The sequence below is a fragment of the Apodemus sylvaticus genome, chromosome 22 (genome assembly GCF_947179515.1).
Source record: "Apodemus sylvaticus chromosome 22, mApoSyl1.1, whole genome shotgun sequence".
NCBI classification, from domain to species: domain Eukaryota; kingdom Metazoa; phylum Chordata; class Mammalia; order Rodentia; family Muridae; genus Apodemus; species Apodemus sylvaticus.
Genome location: NC_067493.1, coordinates 11,887,748 through 11,900,436, shown reverse-complemented (window position 1 = coordinate 11,900,436; position 12,689 = coordinate 11,887,748).

Sequence of the window (12,689 nt, the reverse complement as noted above, 5' to 3'; positions counted from 1 at the left end):
AACAACACCCAACCACTCTATGCAGACCACAGCTCCTATTATCCAGGAGATGAGTGTTTTCTGGAGAGAGATAATGACCACCAACCCTGAGCATGGACAGTGATCTCTAGCCTTGTCTCTAGAGTCCTTCCTTGCATGGGAAGGATATAGCTGTAAAGCCCTATGTGGCCATATTGTTATAAATTTCATATTCTCATGGAAAAGACATTTGCTTTGCCCTTGATGGTTAAAATCCTAATCATAATCTCAAAATTGAGCATTTTAATATCAAGAATGGTATCTTGAGTAGCCCAGTCATAAAATTAATTTTATTGAGCAAACCTGACCATAAAGGAACCATGTCCACACAAGCATCATGATACACTTATATAAGATGGCCGTATGATGTGATGGTGTTCTATTTTCCGTGGGTGTGTGTGTCTTCTCTATGCCTGCCCAAATGTTTTGGAATTGTGAATGAAAGACACACACATGTTGTCTTATTTTTAATATGCCTTAAACAGTATATTGGGTGGGTATTTTTAAACTTTTTGAATCAAACATATTTTATGATAAAAATTGAAGATATACATTGAATATATTTCTGATAAAATTGAAGAAATATATACAAAACATTGTTAACTGAAAATTTTCTGGGAAAATTATACAAAAAATATATAAGACAGAGAAAACTTTTTTAAAACTAAATAAAGAGGTAAGTAGAAACATTTTATGATAAAATTTAAAATTTACATGGAAAATATTTCTGAACATATTGAATGAATATAGAGAAAAAAGTGTTAAAATATAAGAATGTGTTGGTAAATAATGATAAAATAGGAAACATAGAAAATGAAGGTTCCTCTTATCCCAGCTTTATTTTGACCCATAGGTTTTACATTATTTTCAGATAATTATAGGAAGTCTGTAATTTCATTTCTTTTTTTTTTCTTTTTTTCTTGTTCCAATACTCACAATAATTACCTGGGTTTAAAAGGTTTCTGTATATTCTATTATTGTTGATACTCTGTAGTTATATATGCCAGACTGTTAATATATATGGTTTTTCAAATTTCCTTTATGTATAGTGATAGGTTTTATGACTGGGCATGCAATAATTTGGGAGAATAATCCATCCATGACAAGAATAAATTTTATTCTTTTGTGATTATTTGTAATGTTCTTTACATATTTGTTAGCTCATTTTGTTTGAAGGTATCTGGTACCTATAGCATTTTTCCACTTACTTTTTTTAATGAATATTCTATTGTTTAAAATAATGTATTGAAGTCTTCTGCTATCAATATGTGAAGGTCATTGTGTGATTTAAGCTTTACATGTGTTTCTTCAGAAAAAAAATGGGTGTCGTAGTGTTTGTGGCATACAGTATAAGAAACAAAGCAATGTGATGAATCTGTATTATTATTCTTTATATCTTATGGTTTGTTTTAGATTCAAGTTTAATTTTTTACCAGTGGAATGTTTCCACCAGCTTGCTCCTTAGGTCAATCTGTGTCAAAGTTTTTCCAGCGCTTTATTCCAAGATAGTAGTTATCTTTGATGTTGAGGTTTATTAACTTTAATCAGCAGAAGGATGCATTAGATGAAGAAAGTATTTGAAAATATCCAATACCACTTCATAATAAAATGAAGGCAGCCTGTAGAGATGTGTATGAATTATCTAAACATGAGGATTATTGTTTACTAGAATCATTATTGTTACATAGCCAACATTTATTTTTTATAATAGTACTGTTTTTACTTCAAGTTTTCAAATTATGGAGAATTACATAAGTAGGACATCACGAAAAAATCTTTATAATTTGATGTATATAAAAATATAAAATTATTTTTGAGACATTATTTTTTTGATGATAGAAACAATATGCTTTTATATTTGAATGTTTTTATATAGCATGTTTGGGATACAAATTTTATGTTCCCTTCCCCAAGGGGTCATGTCCAAGCACCTTTATAAAGATTCAATTATAAATAAGTATATTGTAGTTGTCTTCAGACATACCAGAAGAGGGTGTTAGATTTCACCACAGGTGGTTGTGAGCCACTATGTGGTTACTGGGATTTGAGCTCTCATGCACTATGAATGAGGGTCTAGCCTTTAGCGGCTGAGCGATCTCTCCAGGCTTACAAACATAAAATACAAGAATCCAGCTCTCAGAACCCATGGCTGTCTCTCTAGCCTTTGAGTTAGCTTTAAAATATTTAAAGGACCTGTCCACTGCTCTCAAGAATAGCAGCCAGCAACCTGATCGCAGACTTCCTGAAGAACAAGAAGAACCAGTTTCCAGCCTTGGGGGGGGGGGGGGGGGCAGATGGTCTGCCTTTGTTGGTTGGGAAAGAGAGAAGGATTAAAAGATGGAGACTTGAACCAGAAGCCATGTGTTTTTGTGTCTCTCCATGTGTTTTCTCTTGCTCCCTTTCCAATACCCATCTCTCCTTCCAGGAAACCTGCTGTTAGGATGTGTGAGCTGGACTCTACACCTTTGTTGATATTGATGAACATTCTGAGCATGGCCACATCATCATTGTGTGCAACAAGGGCTCAGTTACTGCATTCCACTGTGTCCTGGGATACTTGGCCTGCCTGGTCCTTGGAAGCTTCATTGTTGCTTTCTTTGCAAGGAATCTGTCCCTTCCCTCACAGCATTTAGCTGTGACCTTCATGGCCTGCAGCCTCCACCCTTCCACTGGTGTTATCTCCGGCCCTTGTTCCATTGGGAACAATACAGCCACTTTCACCTTAACTACCAAGGCTGCCTCAGGGCAGTCTCACCTGGAGACCAGAAGAAACCTGCGTGTCTGGAAGCAGGCAACCCGCTGAGAAGATCCAAGGAATTCGCAGCCATTTGGGGGGCAGTGTGGTTTTCTAAAGACTATATATATTGGCTAAATAATAGTAAAGTCAGTCTCTATGGGCAACTGTCCTCTTGATTCATTTCTCTTTCGCCCCCTTCCCGTTACCCCCAGAATTCTCTTCCAGGTCCCCGGTTTGCATGTGGCCGTGGGCGGCTACAGGAATCTGCCTGACACATTCAATGAAGCCAAGTACTTGACCTTCACCATGCTAGTGTTCTGCAGTGTCTGAGTCACCTTCCTCCCTGTCTACCATAGCACCAAGGGCAAGGTCATGGTTGCTGTGGAGATCTTCTCCATCTTAGCATCCAGTTCAGGGATGCTTGGATGCATCTTTGTGCCCAAGATCTATGTCATTTTAATAACACCAGACATAAATTCTATCCAAAAGGTCAGGGAGAAATCATATTTCTGAAGAAATATTTAAAGAATTCTGTCAAACGTTGACACATATCTATCAATTATTGGATTACAGTAATGTATCTAGTGCATGTATCTAGTTTTGAAATCACTGTCACTGGCTCCTCTAGTGATGGCTAGAAGTATCATATCTGCCCATCTTGAGAACTTTCTCCATAAAATCATAACTCTTCAGTTGCTTTGTTTATTCTGGAAGAAATAAAATTCTCAAATCCTTATTACATTTTTATTGATCATTTTGCTTTTGTAGATATTTTTCCCCTGGTAACTTCCAAGGAAATTTGATAAGACAGTTGTACCTATGACCTTGTAGAGAAAGTGAGTTCCAGAACAGACATAGCTACAAATAGAAACCATGTCCCATATCAAACAAACAAATTAAATAAATAATCTACAAAGAAGAAATCAGATCACAATTACTTATTCCCAGTAGGAGCACATATATGACAGTGTACTGCCTGTTTTTTCACCTATTCTTAAATATATTGGCCAGTAGTCTGAGGCAGAAAATTTCTTTTTCTGCTCTCAAGTACAAAATATTATATCCAACAATGAGTAGAAACTGTGGAACCCAGTGATTGAATTATGGAATAGCTGGAATAGGCTGACGAATAGGGTGACCCATAGGAAGACCAACAATATCAACTACCCCAGACAACCAAGATCTCTCACACACTGTGCCACTAACCAGGCAGCATAAACCAGCTGATATGAGGCCCTCACATATATGGCATAGGACGGCCTGGTTTGACCTCAGTGGGAGAAGACACATTGACCTGCTGAGAATTGGTAGGACCCAGGAATTGTGAAGGTCTGAGGGTTGTGAGGTGTGGATATCCTCTTGGAGATGGGGGAGGAGGTATGGGAAGAGGAAGAGTCAGGGGGCAAATGAGGAAGGCAATAACTACATAATTTTAAATAATAAAGATTAAATAATTATAAGAACAGAATAAAGTAAACATGTAGATATGTGAACATGCTATTATAATGAATGTATGGAAGGGATTGGTAAAACTACTGATATAGGCATGTCGTTAATTTTTCTCAGAGTCTGCCCTTGGTGTGGAGTTCTGAATGAGTTTTTTGACTCAAAAATTCTGGAAAATATAATGGGATCCAGATGCTTTGATTATGCTGCTTCCTAGAAAATGACATTTCCAAAAAGACAATTGAGTGCATGCTGATGTACTAAATCCTTCACATCTGTCAATTCTCCTCACAAAATTGGTTGCATAATGGATTTAAAATGCATCAACATTAACAAAACCCTTCCTCTAGTTTAGAGTGTGCTTCCAGTCCTGGGCCAGACCTCTCATATATCTCAGGTCAGGTTTGCACTCCCATAGCATTTGTGCCTGTCCTCCAAGAACCTCTCCATTTGTACTCACACCAAACACTGGAGGAGGACACACCATTGCAACTGAATCTGTTCAGCTACTTTCTCCTCCCCTTTGTGGGCAGTGACCCTGCACTCATGACCTGTTTTCATAGCTTGCCTCATAGCACTTCCCCTTCTCCTTCTGAAATCAAGGTATATAACCTGTTACTTGAATTGCAGTGGAGGTATAAAGCTGGCTCATCAGTGGAAGGATGCCCAGGGTCTTAACATTAAAGAGGGATTTTAGGAAACACATGTTTTGCTTTGTGGCTTCATACAATTCCCTTCAACCAGATGATAGGTATGAAAGAACCCCAGGAAAAAAACAGGAAACAGATGACAAAAATTGTGGAGTATTATTGTTTGTCAGCACTTCTTTCTCAATGGCAATGTGGCAGAAAAACCCACAGTTGTGGTAGCACAGGTTCTCTAGATCAACATATCTCATAGAGAGAGTGAATTTTTCTGTGTATGTAGGAAGATTTATTATAATGTCTCAGAGACAGTTGTCCTCTTCTTCCAATAATGCATGTCTGACAAGGGAAACTTAAAAATCAAGGACTTATCTTCTGATGAAAGGGAGCTGCAATTTCCCTGAGCGCAGCATGAAGCCAGAAAACAAAACTCTTGTTTCCTAAAGTCACCCCTTAAAGTTAATAGCCTGGGCATACTTCCCCTTGTGGGTCAGACTGATACCTCCACTGCACCTGAGGAATGGGCTATGGAAGCTATTCACCTTGATTAAGAAGGCAAGTGCTGTGAGGAAAACTCAGACAAGGTCTGAATTTAGGTCCTGTTAAGTGCAGGGTCATTGCTCACAAGGGGAGGAGCAGGCAGCTCAGTAGCCTGTGCAGGAATAGTTGGTCCTCCCATAGGGCTGGTTGGTGTGAAAGCCTTCTTGCAAGGCAGGCAAAAATGCTAAGGGCGTGCGAACCACTCCTAAGGTTTAGAAAAAAGTTTGGCCCTGGAGTACAAGCACACTTTAACTTGAGGAGTGGTAAGGCTTACTGGCCAATCCAGACCATCAGGCAGACCTGCCATTCAAACAAAGAGGCGGGATATTCCAGGTACTTTTCTTCAAGTTCCCCATGGCTGTGCAGCCCAGGATAGTTCACTGTTTCCTGCTCTGAGCTCTGCTGTTCTGTGATGTGCTGTGAGGGGACCTTGGGGAAGCTCTGAAATCTGAACATGGTAAGAACAGGACATCTGCCCACAATGGGGAAGGACAGGCAGCTGAGCAGTGGGTGCTGAGGTGGAGGGTCCTGTCAGGAGTTGGATGGGAAATATCAGCTAGATGTGACTACGTTTGAGGTTTCTAGTGGAGCTTCTTACTTGCTAAATAAGCAAATGACCTCTGAATATTTTCCTTATTATGGCTGAATCTTCCCAAATCATTTAGACCATTGGTTTGCTTTTTAAAATAGCATGGCTGCTTTTTTTTTTTTTATTTCCAAAACATTTTGTGTTTTACACTACGCATTGATAGGGCTGATATGAATCTAATAAGTCTACTTTAACATGTGACTGGTGTTTGTTTTGTTTTGTTTTGTTTTGCACTATTCCTATTTCTTTACATGTATAGTGTCTTGACTATTGTGTGGCGAGGGGGATTTTTTTTTGTTCCAATCTATTTGGTATTTAGGATGTTTCTTGTACCTTGATAGGAATCAAAGTTTTAGTTTAGAAATTAATCATTTAGGATCTCAATAAAACTACTTCCTTGTCCTTTGAGCTGATATTCATCTTCTATTACAGTCAATGGTAGCATTTGATTGTGATATGTTGCAGTGTTCCTGGTTATTTAGTGGCAGGGAACTTTTAGACTCCAAATAATTGTTGAGCAATAAGTGCATTTATTCTATTTATCTTCCTTTCCCTGTTCAGTGTGTGAACCTTGTTCTGTAGTTGTCCATGTGCAAGCAATTTCAATGGCCTGTACTCAGGGACTTAGCACCCGCATAACTCATTACCTGCCTCCATCAACTGCTGCTGTTGTCAAGTGTGCTTTATATACATGGAGCACTAGCTTCAGCTGCTCTCTATATTTGTTCCCTGTTTCTGTTCTCTACACAAGACCCCTCTATAGTATTTCTCTACTCTCATCCCACTCTCTCTGCTCTCTATATGTGTTCCAGTCTACAGGACCTCTATCCCTTCCCCAGGTTCTCACTCCTGTCCTTTCCACAAAACAACCTCCTTTGTATCAGAACTCTTGCATGTTTTAATTTTTGAGGACCTGCTGTGACAGGATACCTTGAATTTCTTGGTGATATAGTTTCCTGGCTTATCCTCATTACATTCCAATGCTGATGTCTAAGCATCTGGAGTTGTGGTGATAATAGGTCTAGATACTTGTCCCTGGATTTGTCTTGTTTGGGTGGTAATTTTATTCCCAAATTACTGTTTGCTGTCTGTATTTTCAGAGAATGTTGGCTGCATTTTTCCCATTTTACTGACCTGTTTGTCGGGTATGTTCAAGAGGGAATGCTTACTATGTTTGAAAACTGGGATAAGTGTGAGGGAGGAAAATATGATCTTAACAATCCGCCAGGAGACATAGTCAGGAGACTGGTTAAGCTGTCTCTGGTGTTTGTACAGTGTTAGGGAGAGCTGTGTAAATTGCACGTGGGATAATAAATAGTGTGGTAAATCTTGTGGAATGCTTAATGTGTCTCCTGATAGGCATGGCATGTTGTTGGAAAAGGAGTGTACACTCTTGTCTACTGGAAGAGGAAGGGGTATTCTGTACCATGGTATGTCAGAAAGATAGGACTTGCTTTATGTGTTCCCACAGGATGCAGACTCCCCAGTCTGGATCCCGGATTGGCTTGTGCGACTGGTGACTGTTGGCGGCAAAGAAAATGAAAGGAGGAGAGATGGAAGACTGAAGTGAAACTACAAAAGCTTTTACTGGCTCCCAGGAGACTGCCAACATGGATTCAGCTGAAGAATCTGACAAGAGAAGCAGTAGAGTTGGTGACTGCTCAACAGCAGCCACAGACTCTTGAGTTTATTTTCCTTGCACTGTATGATTAATTGTTATGCATGCAGACTTACTAATTGTGTGGATTCTGGCATAGATAAGCATAGACAGTCATGATTTTGGTGAAGCGTCCTGCATATGTCATGTTGCCAGTAGATTTGAAGGATGAATCATGATATGAAAATACAGCTATACAGACTTTAAAGAAATTGTAAGAATTAATACAACCAAAGAGATTTGTGGTTGCCCTTATCCTAGTTTGTAGCAGAACGAAAAACAATATGAAAAAGTGTATGACTACTCATGAGCTATTGCTTTATACAGGTATTTATGATAAGAAGGTAATAAATGGATAAAAACATTGAAGGTTAGAAGGTCCTATAATTTTCTTGAGATTATGGACATAGATTAGCTTGAGCCAGACCACCGTTTTGTTTGCTTGTCAGGGCAGTAGAGAGGGCTATAGTAATGAATATGTGTTCATTTTTAAAGCATTTTGACTTTTGATGACAGAAAAAGGCTTTAAGCATACAAATTGGTCTGAAGGCCCAAGTTCTTCTGTTAATTATTAACACAACTTTAGTAAGTAACCACAAGTTAGAATTGAACATTATATGTCTGAGGTTCATGATCATAGTTTGCTTTTGATCACAGTTCACAGAGTAAGAGTTCCTGTGGGCATCATGTTATGTCTACTTGCTGTTCTAATTAAGATGGAAATGTACCTTGTTTAACAATTGTTTGAGTGTTTCTGGAGGTGTGCCAACCACAATCTGTTTCTCAATATACTATAAATATGCCTGATTAAAAAGTAAAGTTGCAGCAGATTCAAACCGCTCTCTGGTGTGTTGGTCTGTCATTATCTTACCGTACCTGTGCCTTCCTGAATACCAAAGCCCTGATTTTCCCTCAGTCGTGACTCCCCCAGCTGGGTCAGTCCATGGAAGTTTAGAACTGTATCCTATTTTTAATAGGGTTATTTGGGTCCCTGGGGTCTAACTTCTTGAGTTCTTTGTATATATTGGATATAAGCCCTCTCTCAGATGTATGGTTGGCGAAGATCTTTCACCAATTTGTTGGTTGCCGTTTTGTTATTTTGACAGTGTCCTTTGCATTACAGAAATTTTGTAATTTTATGAAGTCCATTTGCCAATTCTTGATCATAGAGCATAAGCTATTGGTGATTTGTTCAGGAACTTTTCCCCTGTGCCCATGTCAGACAAATGGTTGGAACTGGAAAATATCATCCTAAATGAGGTAACCCAATCACAAAACAATACACATGGAATGCAATCTCTGATAAGTCGATATTAATTAGCCCAGAAGCTCTGAATACCCAAGGAACAATTAGCATAACAAATGACTCCCATGAAGAAGTAAGGAGAGGGTCCTGATCCTGGAAAGGATTGATCTAGCATTTTAGGGGAGTACCAGAACAGAGAAAAAGGATGGAGGTGATTGGAGAATAGGTGGAGAGAAGAAGGCTTATGGGATATATGGGGAGGGGGGAACTGGGAATGGGGAAATCATTTGGAATGTAAACAAATTATATATATATATATATATATATATATATATATATATATATATATATATATATATATATATATATATATGAAAAAGGGCCAAAGATCTCTGGTCTTAAAACAAAAGTACACAACAAAAGAACCAAAATTATGGTAAACTAATTCAAAAGTGCCTTTACTGGACAGGTATGGTGCAATGTAAATTTAACACCCATAACTCCATAAGAAGCAGGTAGATCTAAATGTGTTTGAGAACAGTCGGCTCTACAGAGGTGTTACAGACCAGCCATGGCTATATAGTGATAACCTTTCTCACAAAGCAAAAGAAATAGAAACATGTAATTACAACCAAAACAAATGTCTTTGTTCATTTCATCTGAAGAGAAACAAATAAAAATCTGCTGATCTATCTTCTGTCTAATGTCTGATTCTGATGGGAAGTCCCTGTAAGGACCTTTACTTAATAGTTCTGAGTGCTGCTGACAAGAGCTTGGACATGACAGACCCTGGTAGTGACCAACTCCTCAGAATCAGGAAGCAATTATATTCTTTTCCCCTCTCAGTTTTACCTCTTAACTCAAAATTGCCATCTGGATGTTTGTGTCCTATACAGATAATCTGTAATTTTTAGTTTTGTATTGTTTGTTTTTCAGTGTCAAGATTGACAGTGTTTCCTGTGTGAAGATCAAAGAAACAAAAAGCAAGTGTAAAAACCCCAATAAACCAAACAACAAAACATGATTTACTAAAGCCAATAACAAAAACCTTGAGATTAGCCCAAAAAGAACCTATTTGATCACTTTCCAACAATGAGTCTTGTTTGTTTCTATATTTAGTTATTGTTCTGGGCGGTATTAAATCTTGTTAATTTTGCATAACTGAGACATAGCCATATCAGCATAGTGGGTGTTGCTATGAAAGACCTGACCATCTCCTTTTGGGGAGGATTTTGGAAGGACTTTGGGACTTTGGGCTAGAAAATCCAGTTTAAAGCTTGGTGAGCTGTTCTGTGGAACCTTGGAAGCTAAGAATATTGAAAGAAATGCAGATGATGGAGGCTTGGCTTCTAAGGTTTCAGAGGGAAGTTTGACAATTTTTTAATAATTCTGTGATTTATTTTGAGTTAACAATCTGTAGTTCTGTTTAGCTAGATCTAAACAATCACTTGTTAGCAAGTGCTAAGAACCAACCAAAATTAATGCTTGGGTGTCACAGACAAGAAGACCTCTGAATTCTAGGCTAATGTGCTCTACATAAAGAGTGAGTTCCAGAAAAGCTTGGATTACACAGAGAACCCTGTGTTGAAATTAGAAATAACAGGTAGGGTTGAGAAAAGGGAAGACGGTCCAACAGAAGTCAATTGACCCTTTGCTTTATTGGGCCAATTGATGCTTGTCAGCTGGAGCTACAAAATTAGCAGTGATTAAGAAAAGACCAGCATCACTGAAGTGAAATCTTCTGGGAAGTGTTTCCTCAGAGTTAGCCCACAGAAGCTGTATTCTGAAATTCAACACTGGTTTTGAAGATGTGAACAGGCCAGGAAGGTGTAAACAGATCTCAGGTTTAGCACTGTGTGGCAGGGCTAGAGTCCCTGAAGAGACTCCAGGAAAGGATATTGGTGAAAGTGCAGCCCCGTTGCAGCAAGAGACCACAACACTTTGGAAATGGTTGTTCAGTGGAACCTCCACCAAAAACAGCAGCTGGAGTGGAGCCAGTCCAAGCCTAGAAGATAAACTTTATGTGCTGCAGAGGACAGAACCAGAGAAGTGACCAAAGCTCTTTAGAGAAGCCCAGAAGATTGTGAGTGTACCCCAGATAGTGGGTATTGATTTATTTACACAGTTGGACTTTGCTGTTGCTTTGTTCAGATTTATCCCCTGGTTCTTCCCTTTGGAAGTAAGAGTAATTTTTTTTTTTTTTTATTTTATAGGAGCCTACTGTTGAGACTTTGGATTTTTTCCATTAATTTGTTTATTCACTTACATTCTGATTGCAGTCCACCCAATTCCAGTCCCTTGAACACACACAGCCCTATACTTGCCCCTCCCCTTAACCTCTGAAAAGGAGGCGGCCCCATGAGGTTGTAACCCATCTTGGCATATCAAATCACTGTAGAACTGGGCACATCCTCTCCCACTGAAATCAGTCAAGACAACTCAGTTAGGAAAACAGAATCCACAAGCAGGCAACAAAGTCATGGTAAGTACCCCCATCTAGTTTTGGGCATTTGTAACCTGTAGGGCATTTTCATTCTTTTTTTTAAATCATTGTTTATTTTATGTATATGTGTACATTGTAGCTGACTTCATGCACACCAGAAGAGGGCATCCGATCCCATTACAGATGGTTGTGAGCCAACACCTGGTTTCTGGGATTGAACTCAGGACCTCTGGCAGAATAGTCAGAGCTCTTTACCTCAGAGCCATCTTTCCAGCCCCTGTAGGGAATTTTGTAATTAGTGATGGGTGGGGGAGGGTTTAGCCCATTGTGGGAGTTGGTGGTCCTGCATTCTATAAGAACGTGGGCTGATGGAGCCATGGAGAACAAGCCAGTATGTAGCATCCCTCCTTGGACTTTGCATTAGCTCCTACCTACAGAGTCCTCCCTGACTTTCATTGATGATGAATAGGCATGTGGAAGGGTTAAAACAAACCAGTCTTTTCCTCCCCAAGTTTTTTGATCATGCTGTTTCATCATAGCAATAGCAACCGTGACTAAGATAGTTACTATTTATGAAGCTAGTTTTGTTTATGTTTTTGACAAATGGTTTCACTGTGTAGCTAATTTATTTGAAATTTTAACTCTCAGCAATCCTTCTGCCTCAGCCTTCCTCCTGTTAGAATTAGTTTTGTAAGCCAATGAACATGACATTAGTTTGTTCAAATGCTCTCTTTAAGAGCCCTATCAAGTGCTCTCTCCAGTTCTACACTAATTAGACATGGTGGAACATGCCTGATATCCCAGCATCCTAGGCTTTGGTGTCTAAGGATCAGAGGTCCAATGTTGGCTATATAGCAAGTCGGAGGCCCCTGCACTACACAAATCTGGTTTTCAAGGAAATTATCAAACTGTGTGTAGGAGGAAGATGGGCCCTGGTTCTATGTGATAACATGGTTTCAGAGAAGACCATTCCAGCATGCTGAATAGAGAGATGAAATTATGACTATCATCTGAGTCAGGCTTGGGCCCACATAACTTTAATCTCAATATCTGCTAAGCAGAATCAGGAGGATCTCTTGAGTTTGAGGCCACTCAAGAACCACAACAGTAAGACCCTATTTAAAAAAAAAATGATCTGAGCAACGATGGTGGATCATAATTATAACAGGAGGTAGAAATGTGATTGTCAGTTCTTTAACTCTGAAAAAACAACATATTGAAATTCCCTCTCTACTAATCAAGTAACAAAGAAGAGCTGAGGCACAATGCTAATGTTTGTCTTGACATCCTGACCAGGAGAAGTAGAGCAGTCCATTATGTGAGTAGCTAATGCCATGAAAGACCAGGAAACACATTAAGTGGCATTGCA